Source organism: Ochotona princeps, chromosome 19 (genome assembly GCF_030435755.1).
Source record: "Ochotona princeps isolate mOchPri1 chromosome 19, mOchPri1.hap1, whole genome shotgun sequence".
Classification (NCBI taxonomy): Eukaryota; Metazoa; Chordata; class Mammalia; order Lagomorpha; family Ochotonidae; genus Ochotona; species Ochotona princeps.
The window spans coordinates 1,684,382-1,696,979 of NC_080850.1; the positions used below are offsets into that span (position 1 = coordinate 1,684,382).

At 53.9% G+C, this 12,598-nt stretch overlaps 1 non-coding gene across 1 annotated transcript; it reads left to right on the forward strand.

The window, feature by feature from the left end:
* The first annotated feature begins 964 nt into the window (after positions 1 to 964).
* Positions 965 to 1,068, forward strand: LOC118760166 (U6 spliceosomal RNA). The gene has a single exon (XR_004996621.2). It is a non-coding gene; the product is annotated as a U6 spliceosomal RNA (small nuclear RNA).
* Positions 1,069 to 12,598: the final 11,530 nt, after the last annotated feature.

The window sequence follows — 12,598 nt, forward strand, 5'->3', positions numbered from 1 at the left end:
TCCCTCCGCCCTGGGGCAGGACAGCAGCACCTGAGCTGTGCAGCGCCCCCTGGAGGCCACCTCTGCCCTAGGCGATAAGTGCGCCTGCCATGTGACCGGCAAGCACTGGGCAAGGGGCTTGCACGACAGGGCCACAGAACCCAGGCAGGGAGCAGGTGGGACAGGGCATGGCTTCTTTGGGCAGGAGAGGCTGGGGCTGCAAACTGGAGACTGGCAGGGGTTCTGGGGCAGAGGGCAAGCTACAGGCGCTGGCAGAGCAGACCCACGCTGCATGGGCTCCACCAAGAACTGGATGCTGCTCCACGTTAACAGTGAAGAGCAGGGCCGGTGTGGTGCCAAGCGGGTTAAGCCACCTGCTGCAACACCAGCATCCTCTGTGGGCACTGGCTCAAGTCCCAGCTGTTCCACTTCTGCTCCAGCTCCATATTAATCCACCTGGAAGAGCAGCAAGAGACAGTCCAAGTGTCTGGGCCCCTGTCGCCCACGTGGGAGACCCAGAGAAAGCTTCCAGCTATTGGCTCCAACAGTTCTGGCCATTTGGAGAGTGAGCCAGAAAATGAAGACCTCTCTCCCTTTCCCCCCTCTCTCTTTAACTCAGCCTTTCAGACGAATAAATAAATACATATATTTTTTATTATTGGAAAGTCAGATTTTACAGAGAGAAGGAGCAGCAGAAAGATCTTCCATCTGCTGGTTTACTCCCCAAGTGGCCACGATGGTCAGAGCTGCGCCAATCTGAAGCCAGGAACCAGGAGCTTCTTCCAGGTCTTCCACGTGTGTGCAGGGTCTCAAGGCTTTGGTCCATCTTCAATTGCTTTCCCAAGCCAGAAGCAGGTAGCTGGGTGGAAAATGGAGCTGCCAGGATATGAACCAGTGCCCACATGGGATGCCAGAGGGTGCAAGGCAATGACTTTAGCCACTAGGCTACCACCCCGGGCTCAAAAAAATAAATCTTCAAAAAAAAGTGCTTGCTTTGGCAACACATATACCAAAACTGGACTGATACAGGGATTAGCATGGCCCCTGTGCAAGGATGACACGCAAATTAGTGAAACGTTTCATATTTTAAAAAAATAAAGAAAAAGAGGGCCCGGCGGCCTGGCCTAACGGCTAAAGTCCTTGCCTTAAATACCCCGGGATCTCATATGGGCGCCGGTTCTAATCCCAGCAGCTCCACTTCCCATCCAGCTCCCTGCTTGTGGCCTGGGAAAGCAGTCGAGGACGACCCAAGGCTTTGGGACCCTGCACCCGCGTGGGAGACCTGGAAGAGGCTCCAGGTTCCCGGCTTCGGATCGGCGCGCACCGGCCCGTTGCGGCTCACTTGGGGAGTGAATCATCGGACGGAAGATCTTCCTCTCTGTATATCTGGCTGTAATAAAATGCATAAATCTTAAAAAAAAATAAAGAAAAGGATTAATTTCAAAATGAAATGCAATCTAAGATCAAGTCCAAACTCCCAACAAATTCAAAAGAAACTGGAAGCTGTGGGAGGGCAGTCTGTGAGCGGCAGCGCCAAGCAGGCCTCCATGAGCAGGGCTTGCTCACCTCCTTCAAGGCGCAGCCTCTGCTCAGCCTGGAGGGAAAGACGCAAAGGCCCTCCGAGGACTTCGTCTTCCCACGTGACCGCGAGTAGGCGAGGCCACAGTCTGCCGTGGAGACCCGCCTTTCTCCTCCCAGCCCCAGGGAAAGGGCGGGCCACAGGCCGGACCGTCCCCTGCTCGCACCTGCCCGCCCGCGGAGAGGAAGGAAGGGCGGGCTGTGAGCGCTGGGCGCCGCGCCGGGCACCTCGCAGGGCATGTCGGGGAGCAGCCGGCAAGGGGCCGCTGCAGGACGGAGACCGAGCCTGCAGTCCAGCCCGCGGACAGCAAGCGGCCTTCTGCAGGGAAAAGAGGCTGAAGGCTGCGTCTTAGCGCGGCCACCCTGAAAACAGCATACAGTCTCCCCATACCCTCTGGTGGACACAATCTGCTGTCCCCAGATGGCCTGCTCTTTGCCCCTGGTGGCACCTCCTCCTCTGTCAGCGCCAGCCACTGTGTGTGTGTGTGTGTCGCTCAGTCACAGAGCCACGCCAAAGCTCTGACCAAGGACCGTAGATACTGCCTAGTGGCCACACTGAGGAACTGCTAGACAGTCAGTAGGAGGGTTAAAAAACAGTAGTGAAACTGATCCTAATGAGGTTTCACTTGATCCAAGCTACCGAAAATATTTGCATTTCAACACATGACCTAACACAAAAAATAAGCTCGAGGGTGCCTGCACAGTGACGTATACAGTCGGCTAAGCCTCCACCCGTGGCACTGGCGTCCCATCTTCCTGCCAGCTCATGTTCCAGCTGCTCCACTTCTGATCCGACTTCTGGCCTATAACCTGGGAAAGCAGTCAAGGACGGCTCAAAGCCTTGGGACCCTGCACCTGCCTGGGAGACCTGGAAGAGGCTCCAGGCTCCTGGCTTTGGATCAGCTAGACTCCAGCCATTGAGGCCACTTGGGGAGCGAACCAGTGGGCAGAAGATCTTTCTCTTTTTCTCTCCTCTGTGAAAATCTGCCTTTCAAATGAAGATAAATCTTTTTCTAAAGATTTATTTATGTTTATTGCAAAGTCAGGTAAACAGAGAGAAGAAGAGACTGAGAGGAAGATCTTCCATCCATTGATTCACTCCCCAAGTGGCCAAGGATGGGAAGCAGAGCTGCCAGGATTAGAACCGGCGTCCATATGGGATTCTGGTGTGTGCAAGGTGAGGATTCAAGCTGCTAGGCTACCATGCTGGGCTGCCAAATTAAAATAAATCTTTAAAACATCTTTAGCAGCTTCCTACCAGCCTGGCAGTGGGGACCACATTTCCAGCTGCACACCTGCCTCCCCACTCCTGCCCTGCAAGACCCAAACTCCTTGCTGATGATCCCAGTCCTGCCCCGTCCTCTCAGGGCTTCCTCCTCAGAGCCAAATAGCCTGCCCAAGCACCCTGCTGCTTCCTTTTATTTATTTTTGTTCAAAATGTTTGTTTTCATGTATTTCACAGGCAGAAGAAAGACAGAGCATGCTTTTTTTCCCTGTTGGTTCATTTCCTGAATGTTTACCACAGCCAGCCTGGGTGTTGGGCAGGGATCGCAGTACAGGTCCCCCAGGGTGGCAGGGACTCTGGCTGCCTCCCAGGGTGCACACTGGCTAGAGGGGGACTCGCCCCGACACCTCCAGATGGGCTGCAGATGAGTCAAGCAGGTGGCCGGATGCCCACTCATTGCTTGGTTTTTCCACCTGCTTCAACATTCCCAATCCGACATCGGTGGTCATCTTAGCCCAGCCACGGTTAGTCAGGCCCAGTGGGTTGTAGCGTGGAGCCAAAGTCACTTTCTGAATCACTCCATGGGAAGACACCATTTCCTCATGGGTAGTGCTCCTTCTCAGACTGGCCTCTTTCGGTTGCCAGGTCAGAACTACTTCCCGCAATGCAGAATAATCTCCAAGAACCGGATTGCCCACAAGCGCGCTTGTTCCCAGCGATGGTCCCTCTGCTCTGCCAAGATGAGCAGCCTTGGCCTCACGCTGAACAGGGCTGCTGGGTGTTTTTGTTTTCGTGTTTGTCTTTATTTCACGTATCACTGAACCGACCCACCAGTCCCACTCCCAATCCTTGGTTGTGCAGACAAGGGTGACATCTTCAGCATGATATGGCTAAGGAGATAAAAACCCTGAGAAAGCATAAATATGGAGGCCCTCTCAAATCCTTATGGACCCTGCTTAGTTCTCTTGCCTGATTCTTTCCCTCAAAGATTCACTTATCTGAAAGGCAGAATTACAGACAGAGATGGAAAGACACATAGGAAGATCTTCTAACTTCCTGCTTCACTTCCAAATGCCCACAATGCCGGGGCCGGACCAGGCTGAAGCCAGGAGCCTGGAGCTTCTTCTTTTTTATTTTTAAATTCTATTTTAAATGTTGTTTACATAATTGAAAGCAATGCAAGCCCATGTGGGCCTCTGGTCAGGGTAGGTAGAGTCAGGTGTGGACGAAGGTGGGTGGGACACATTTCAGTATTTTTTTTTCTCCTGTGTCTGCAGAGGAGGAAGGGGCGGGAGCCACCCCTGGCTGTCAAACTACATCAGAACCTGGGAATGGGGGATGATCATTTGATGATGTCCTAGAGACTCCAATGTGGAGAAGAGTGTTCCGAGGGTGTCACTTGAGTGGTTTTGACAGCCCTGAGAGGTGGTCTATTTCATTGCTCCACGGCTGAGAACATCTTTCCAGGCCTACTGACTGACCAAGCCCACCTTAGTGCTTCCACAGCCCCAGGAACATGCTGCAAAGCTTAGTCAGGGGAATTGTTCAACCTGTTCTGCTTTCATCCTCTGACGAGGCAGGTGATGTGGCAGGTGATGTCCCCTGCTGGCCTAGCTGAGCTGGCCGTCATGACTGCCGTGTACATCTGACCATGCTGTGCACTGCACAGACATCAGCAACTGAAGATGACCAGTCCTCATACATGCACTCCAAGGTTGGACCACACATCTCATGACTTCACCTGCTGTCAGAGTTGATCCTGAGTCCAGGGATCCAGTCCAATAGTCCCCCAGAAAACCATGCCTGGGTGATCTCAGATTTGATCTTATGTACACCAGCCATGAAGGGTCAGGTGTGGTCTGCCACGCATACCAGGCACCGCATGTACTAGTGGATGCAGCTTGGTCAGTTCTGCCTCCAGCCTCGTATCTCACCTGACTGATACTGTGGTCCAGCCCAGCCAGTTCACAACAGACTTGGTCCTCACGCATAACAAAGATGCTGTGGCCTGGTCGGGGCAAAATCCAAATACCCCCACCAGGTCTGCTCCCAGACCCGATATTTACACGTGTCAGCATCTGTTGTAGCCTGGCCCAGCCTGCCCTGCGCCCAGACCAGCCTGCTCCCAGCCCCAGCTCTCCTGCTCATAGTGGAAGTAGCAGCCCAACAAGATAATCCCTGAAGACTCCCAGCCCTGAGTCTTGTGCTTGCCAGTTAATGCATTTGCCAGCAGGTGATATAGTCTGGCTCAGCCCAGCCCACCTGCAGTCCCGCTTCTTGTCAGTAAGTAGAGTAGCCTAGCCCAGCCTGGCCCACCCCCAGCCATCATGTGAACGGGTGCGTGTTGCAGTCCAACTTGCTTGGCCTGTACCCAGTCCTGACTCTCACTTGTGCCAGTGTGTGCTGTAGACTGACCCTGCCTGGCCTGGCCTGTCCCTAGACCTGGCTCACATGTATGTCCATGGATGCTGCAGACTCCGGCAACAGCTCTCATGCTCACCAGGGAGAGCTGTGGTGCGGCAGAGAAGTCCCACATTCCTCTACCTGGCCTGTTCCCAGCCCAAGTATTACACATGCTGGCAGGTGATTAAACGCAACCTGGCAGGGTCCGCCGACAGTCTCAGCTCTCACTAGTGGGTATTACAGCCTAGCCAAGCCAGGCATGGCCCACATCCTGTCTTGGCTTTTGTACATGCCAGCTGTCAAGTGCTGCAGTCTTGCCTTCCTGGCCTGCCTCCAGCCCCAGTGGGAGCTGCAGCCTAGTAGGGGAGTTACCCTACCAACTTGCTCCTAGCCCTGGATCTCACATATTCCATGGGGGCTTGGCCTGATCTGCCCTCAGTCTAAGCCTCTGCATGGGCTGGAGACGCTGAAGCCTGGCCCTGTCAGGTCTACTCCCAGCTCCAGCTCTTACAAGTGTCAGGTGTGTTGTGTGGTCCACCCTGGTTCAGCCGCTCACACCCCCCAGCTCTGCACATAAACCGGCAGGGGCTACAGTTCCATTCTACAGAGGCAAGTCCAAAAGTCTCCTATGGATTCTGCCCCCTGAACCAGTAAGAGGAATGATAGGCGACATCATTAATATGTCATGAAGAATGTATCATGAATAGGTCAGACCTGCTCTAGACATTTGACTAATTGATTTATTGTTATCCTAAGAAAAATGCCAATATGGGCCCAGCACAGTGGCCTAGTGGCTAAAGTCCTCGCCTTGAATGTGCCAGGATCCCATATGGATGCCGGTTCTAATCTCGGCAGCTCCATTTCCCATCCAGCTCCCTGCTTGTGGCCCGGGAAAGCAATCAAGGACTACCCAAAGCCTTGGGATCCTGCACCCGCGTGGGAGACCTGGAGGAAGTTCCTGGCTCCTGGATTGGCGCAGTACTGGCTGTTGCGGCTCACTTGGGGAGTGAATCATCGGATGGAAGATCTTCCTCTTTGTCTCTCCTCCTCTCTGTATATCTGACTTTTCCAATAAAAATAAATAAATTGGGCCCAGAGCAATAGAGTAGTGGTTGAAGTCCTTGCCTTGAACACGCTGGGATCACATATGGGTGCCGGTTCTAATCCCAGCAGCCCCGCTTCCCATCCAGCTCCCTGCTTGTGGCCTGGGAAAGCAGTCGAGGATGGCCCAAAGCCTTGGGTCCCTGCACCCACATAGTGGACAGGAAGAGGCTCCTGGCTTTCGATTGGCTTGGCTCTGTCGACTGTGGCCACTTGGTGAGTAAAACAGCAGATGGAAGATCTTTCTCTGTTTTCTCTTTTCTCTATAGTTTGGACTTTTCAATTAAAAATAAAATTTTTTTAAAATCTTGATTTTTTTAAAAAAGATGCTGTTTCTCCTTATTTAAAAGGCAAATGAACAAGCCTGTAGCATGGTGTAGCAGGCAGTTGTTGCCAACTGAGATGCCAGAATCTCATATGGGTGCTGGTTTGTGTCCGCAGCGCTCCACTTCTAAGCAAGCTCCAGCTGTTGGCTTGGGGGCAGGTGAACTCTGGTCCTCGCAGCCGACTGAAGAATGAACCAAGAGATGCATACTCACAAACTCCCCTTTCCTCACTTCTCCCTCTCTTTCTTAGCCCTCTCAAATACATAAATACATAAATGAATATTTTTAATAACGGCATATATTTTGACTTCTTTCTCTCCTGGGCTCTGTGTTGCACGCCAATGCCAGTTAATCTCCAAAGCCGTGTAAAGCAGGCGACGGCAAGGTGGAGATGAGGGCACGCCATCACCACCGCCATCCAAATCAGAGGTCAGCGAGCTCTGGCCTGGAGCCCAAGCCAGCTGCCTGAGGCCCATGGCAGTGCTTGCTCTAAGAGCTGAGCCAAATACCCGGCACAGAGCCTACAACATCTACTGTCTTGAAGTATTTACTCACAGAAAGCATCTGTGGAGCTTTGACCTAAAGCAGCAGACTTGGTGGAAAAGGCTTTGCAGAGGATACGGGTGCAGGGGTGAGGATACCGGTGCAGGGGTGAGGATGCTTCTTGGGGTGCCCACACCCCATCTTGGCGTGCTTGGATGGGGTCCTGGCTCCACTTGTGATTCAAGCCCTGGCAAGGCAGCAGAGAATACAAGGGCTTGGGGTTCCTGCCAGCCAGATGGGAGACCCCGACTGGCATCAGCCCGCTCCAGCCCAGCTGTTGCAGACATCCGGTGAGTGAAGCAGCAAATGCAAGATCATTCTGTCTCTGCCAATGTTTCTGTCTCTTTGCCTTTTGTAGATAAGTTTATGTGAAAGTCAGAGTTCCATAGAAAGCGGGAGGTCTTCCATGTGCCGTCTCACGTCCCAGATGGCTACAAAGGCCAGAACTGGGCCAGGGTGAAGCTAGGAGCCAGGAGCTTCTTCCAGGTCTCCCGCATGGGTAGCAGGGGCCCATGCACTTGGGTCATCTTCTGCTGCTGTAACAGGAGCGTTAAGCAGGGCGCTGGATTGGAAGTGGAACATCTCGGACACAATTCTGGATGCTGGTGTCACAGGTGGCGACTTAACCCGATATGCCACAACACCGGCCCCTACCTCTTTGTGCTTTCAGTGAAATGAAAATAAATACATATATCTTAAGTTTAATCAAATGGACTCTGGTGCACATGATCTTTCCCTAAAAAGTCTCAAGCACCCTCAGTCCAGCTGCCTTCCCCCAAGCCTCCACCTGGGCCTACACGTCTCTTGTTCCCTCTGGAGACGTGTAGCAGGCCTCTCGCAGGGCCAGGCAGAGCCTGGTTCCTGCTCCACGGAGGACACGGGCCAGGAAGGGGAGGATCATGGCTCCCGGCCACCCCTCATCCCTTGCCTCCAGCCAAGGGCAGTGAACACAGGCAGGGGTAAGGACCTGCAAGGGCAGGCAGGGTCTGGGCTCTCTCTTTCTCTCTCTCTCTCTCCCTGATCTGCTGGCCCTTGGGACAAATCTTTGCCCCTCCAAACCTCATCACGCTGCTCTGTAATAGCAGGGTCAGCAGATGGGCCCTAAAGACGCTCCCAGTTCTCACGTTCAAGGCCGAGGCAAGGGCCCCGCTGTACTGGACGGCACAGGAGACTCTCAGGGCTTGGTGGATCTGTCCTCATGTCACAGACTCAGGACCAAAGACTGTTCAGAATCTGTTGGGGATGCTGTATATAGAGTGGCTGAGGCACCAGTGAGAGAGAAACAACAATCACAAAATAGAACATGCGCAGTGATATGAGCTACATAAAACTGATAAATTGCTCATTTCTGGAATTTTCCATATCATATTTTGGCCCACAGCAGACTGAAGTAAACTGAAATTGCAGTGTGAAACCCTGGATAAGAGGATACACACAGGACCCAGCACAGTGGGTCAGTGACTGGACCTCGCTTAGCACACCCAGGATCCCATATGGGCGCCGGTTCTAATCCGGCAGCTCCACCTCCCATCCAGCTCCCTGCTTGTGACCTGGGAAAGCAGTGGAGGACGGCCCAAAGCCTTGGGACCCTGCACCCATGTGGGAGACCCCTGAAGGGGCTCCTGGCTCCTGGCTTTGGACCAGCTCAGCCACTTGGGGAGTGAGCCAACTGATGGAATTCTTTCTGTTTGTATATCCTTCTCTCTCTGTAGATCTGTCTTTCCAATAAGAAAAAAATCAATCTTTAAAAAATAATAATAATAAAGAGGCTAAACACAAGCAGAACCGCAGAAGCCACAGCCAGCTGCCAGGAACTGCTGGTAATTCCACACTACTCCACAGGGTGGGGTACGCGAGCAGAGGCAGCATGGGCTGGGCTGTGACCACTCTGCGGACACAGCTCTGCCAGCACGGGAGCTCCGCAGCATAGCTGCCACTTGCTCTCTGGGCCCCACAGCCCCTTCTGGAATTTGATTCCAAGGTGAGGGCACCTCAGAAGGCAGAGTCCTTCCCACAGTGACTCCCAGGTCTTCAAACTGCCTTTCCCCCAATTCCATACTGACCCGCACTTATTGAACAGGCATTCCATCTGCCTGCTGCCAGATAAGCAGGGATTAGGATGATCTACTACAAGTCCACTGGAGTCCTATGGTTCTGCCAGTCTGACCTGCTCTCAATTCAGCAGGTGCATCTGGCAACCCAGAGACGTAGTGTTCCATTGTTGCTGAAAATGGTACCAGTCGGGCCCGGTGCGATAGCATAGTGGCTAAAGTCCTCGCCTTGAATGTGCCAGGATCCCATATGGGCACCAGTTCTAATCCCAGCAGCTCTGCTTCCCATCCAGCTCCCTGCTTGTGGCCTGGGAAAGCAGTCGAGGACGGCCCAAAGCCTTGGGACCCTGCACCCGCGTGGGAGACCTGGAAGAGATACCTGGCTCCTGGCTTCGGATCAGCTCAGCTCTGGCTGTTGTGATCACTTGGGGAGTGAATCATTGGATGGAAGATCTTCCTCTCTGTCTCTCCTCCTCTCTGTATATCTGACTTTCCAATAAAAATAAATAAATATTTTTTAAAAAAATAAGAAAATGGTCCCAGTACACTAGCTCTTATGAGTGTGGTGGTCAGAAGCCCAGCACACAGCTTCACTCCCTGCTGCCAGACCTTTCCAGGCCCAAGCCCGGGTCGGGTCCTGCTGTCCAGTGCTTCCTGCGTGTTCCTGCCTGGTAGGAGCGGATTTGGTTCCCTGGGGATCACGCTCAGCTCTGCAGCTGCTCTTCGGTTCTTGGGCCTGGGCCCCTCCACCATCACAGCCGGCAGAGACACTGGATCCTCAGATGCTCTGAGAAAGGGCTCTGCTGGGCCGCCCGGGCGCTTCCCTAGGGAAGGCCAGCTGCGTTCACCTGCTTCCAGGGTCAGTGTCGCTCCACACCCCAGGCTTTCGGAAATGCTTCCCACCCCACCTTAACCCACATCCCAAACTCCTGTCACGTCCCCTCTGTCACTCACCCTGAGAGCCGCCACTGTGGACAGGGGGCCACTTCCATAGCTCTCCTGTGTCTCACTGTCCTTGTCACGGTCCCTTTCCCCAGACACATCACATACCCTTGTCTCCCCAGATGAGCTTCTAACACACCAGCCAGGTATGTTGGCTCGCGGCCTCTGGAGACAAACACATCTCCACCAGTTGCATTTGTTCGAATGTTCTCTGAGCTCTGACCAGGATCCCATGGGGCTCTGTTACACTCCAGGAGCTTTCAGTGCTGTGGGACAGCTGTGCTAGGCACCCGAGGCAGCCAGCCCCGCTGGATCCGCCACCTGCTACCTTCCTCTTGCATCTCCGTGGGAGCAGCTTTCCCAGGCTCCATGTCCGTGAACTTGCAGTGCTGACCCCTGCCCTCTCTCAGACCGGAGCCCCAATAGGCACAGGCATGCTAGGGGGTCATGGGCCACAGCCCCGAGACAATTAATTGACGATGAGCATGGAAGTATCCGACTCATGGTTCTGAAAGCTGAGAAGCCGAAGAACACAGCGCCAGCTTCCAGCAGGCCTCTGTGCTGCGCCGTCTCACGACAGAATGAAAATGAGAGGAAACAGAACTGAACTTCTTTCTTTCTTTCTTTCTTTCTTTCTTTCTTTCTGTTCAAGATTTCTTTATTTTTCACTGGAAAATCAGATTGGCAGAGAGAAGGAGTTACAGAGAGAAAGATCTTTCATCTACTGGTTCACTTCCCAAGTGGCTGCGACAGCCAGAGCTAAGTTGATCTGAAGCCAGGAGCCTCCTCTGGGTCTCCCACGTGGGTCCAGGGTCCCAAGGCTTTGGGCCGTCCCCCACTGCTTTCCCAGGCCACAAGCAGGGAGCTGGATGGGAAGTGGAGCAGCTGGAACATGAACTGGCACCCATATTACACCCCGGCATATGCAAGGCAAGGACTTCAGCCACCAGTCTACCGTGCCAGGCTCAGAACTTCCTTTTCTAACAACAAATACCTACGTTAACCAGCCCCTTTCCATATTAACCTGCCCACTCCCACACTAATTAGCACTCTCCCACATTAACCAACCCACTTCTACGTTTACCCATTCCTGCATTAACCAACCCACTCCCACAGAAACCAGCCCACTCCTGCATTCATAGCAGGCTTTTATCAGGCCCACCTCCCCACATCATCCCACTAGGGATGAGGCCACCAAACACGTGAACTTCAGGGACACAGTCAAAGCGCAGCAGGCAGCCAAGGGGGACTCGGGAAATCTCTTAGGATGAAAGGGAGGTCCAACACAGCACAGCGCAGGCCCAAACCTCAGCTGTCCCTCTGCACCAATCCTGAAGCACAAACTCCAGCCGCCCAGCCTCCTCGCCAAGGCTGCCATGCCAACTCCAACCCCGCCCCGACAAGCCCCACAAACCACAGCCAGGGGCACAGGGTGCTGCCGCTGCTGGGGACTGGCTGTGGAAGAAGCAGAGCAAGTTCTGGAAGTTCCTGTGACTGGAAGGAACCCCACTGTTGATTCCAAGAAGCCTGGGAAAACATCTTTGCTGGTCCCAAGAACAGAAAACGCAGCGACAGAGAGCCGGCTCAGGAATGTTGGCAGGCAGTGCGGCGCAGTGGAGAGGGCAGCTCCAGCCCCACACACCAGGGACCCCGACCGTTACCAAAACAACAAGGAAAGTGGGAGGGAGCATCACCCACAGAGAAAAGCAGCCCGAGTTTAGACACCATGAGGAAGCCAGGGAAGCCGATGGAAGAGGGTAACAGGAAATGGGGTGGGGAGAGCTGCAGGGGATGACCCCAGAACCAGAAGGCGTGCAGGAGGATCAGGCGTCTGCCACTGTTCAGATGCTACTCTGGGGGCGGGAAGCAGCACTGTGACACAGATCTGCCGCCTGCAATGACAGCAGCATGCCGTGTGAGCACTGGTGGGAGTCCCAGCTGCCTCACCTGGCTCCCTGCTCACACACCTGGGAAAGCAGCAGCAGATGGCCCAAGCCCTCGGGCTTCTGCGCCAGTGTCAGGTCCTGGGTTACTGCAAGCCCCTCCAGGGTGATGGGTCAGACTGGAGCAGCTGGGACATGAACCAGTGCCCATATGAGATGCCAGCATTGCAGGCAATGGCTTTATTTGCTATGCCACAATGCTGGCTCCAATCGTAGACCACAGGGATGGTGTCCTGGCAGCACACAGGATGAGCCCCTGCCCCTCTGCATACCTACACTGCTTCTTAGTAATGAACACCCTGGAAGGCAGGAGGGAAGATTCAAGGTCCTGGGTCCCTGCACTCACATAGGAGACACACAGTTTTGGATTCCTGGCCTCGGGCTAGCTGTTGCAGCCATTTGGGAGTGAACCAGCAAATTAAAGTAGATAAAAACAAATACTTTCGGGCCCGGCAGCTAAAAGTCCTCGCCTTGAAAGCCCCGGGAGCCCATATGGGCACCGGTTCT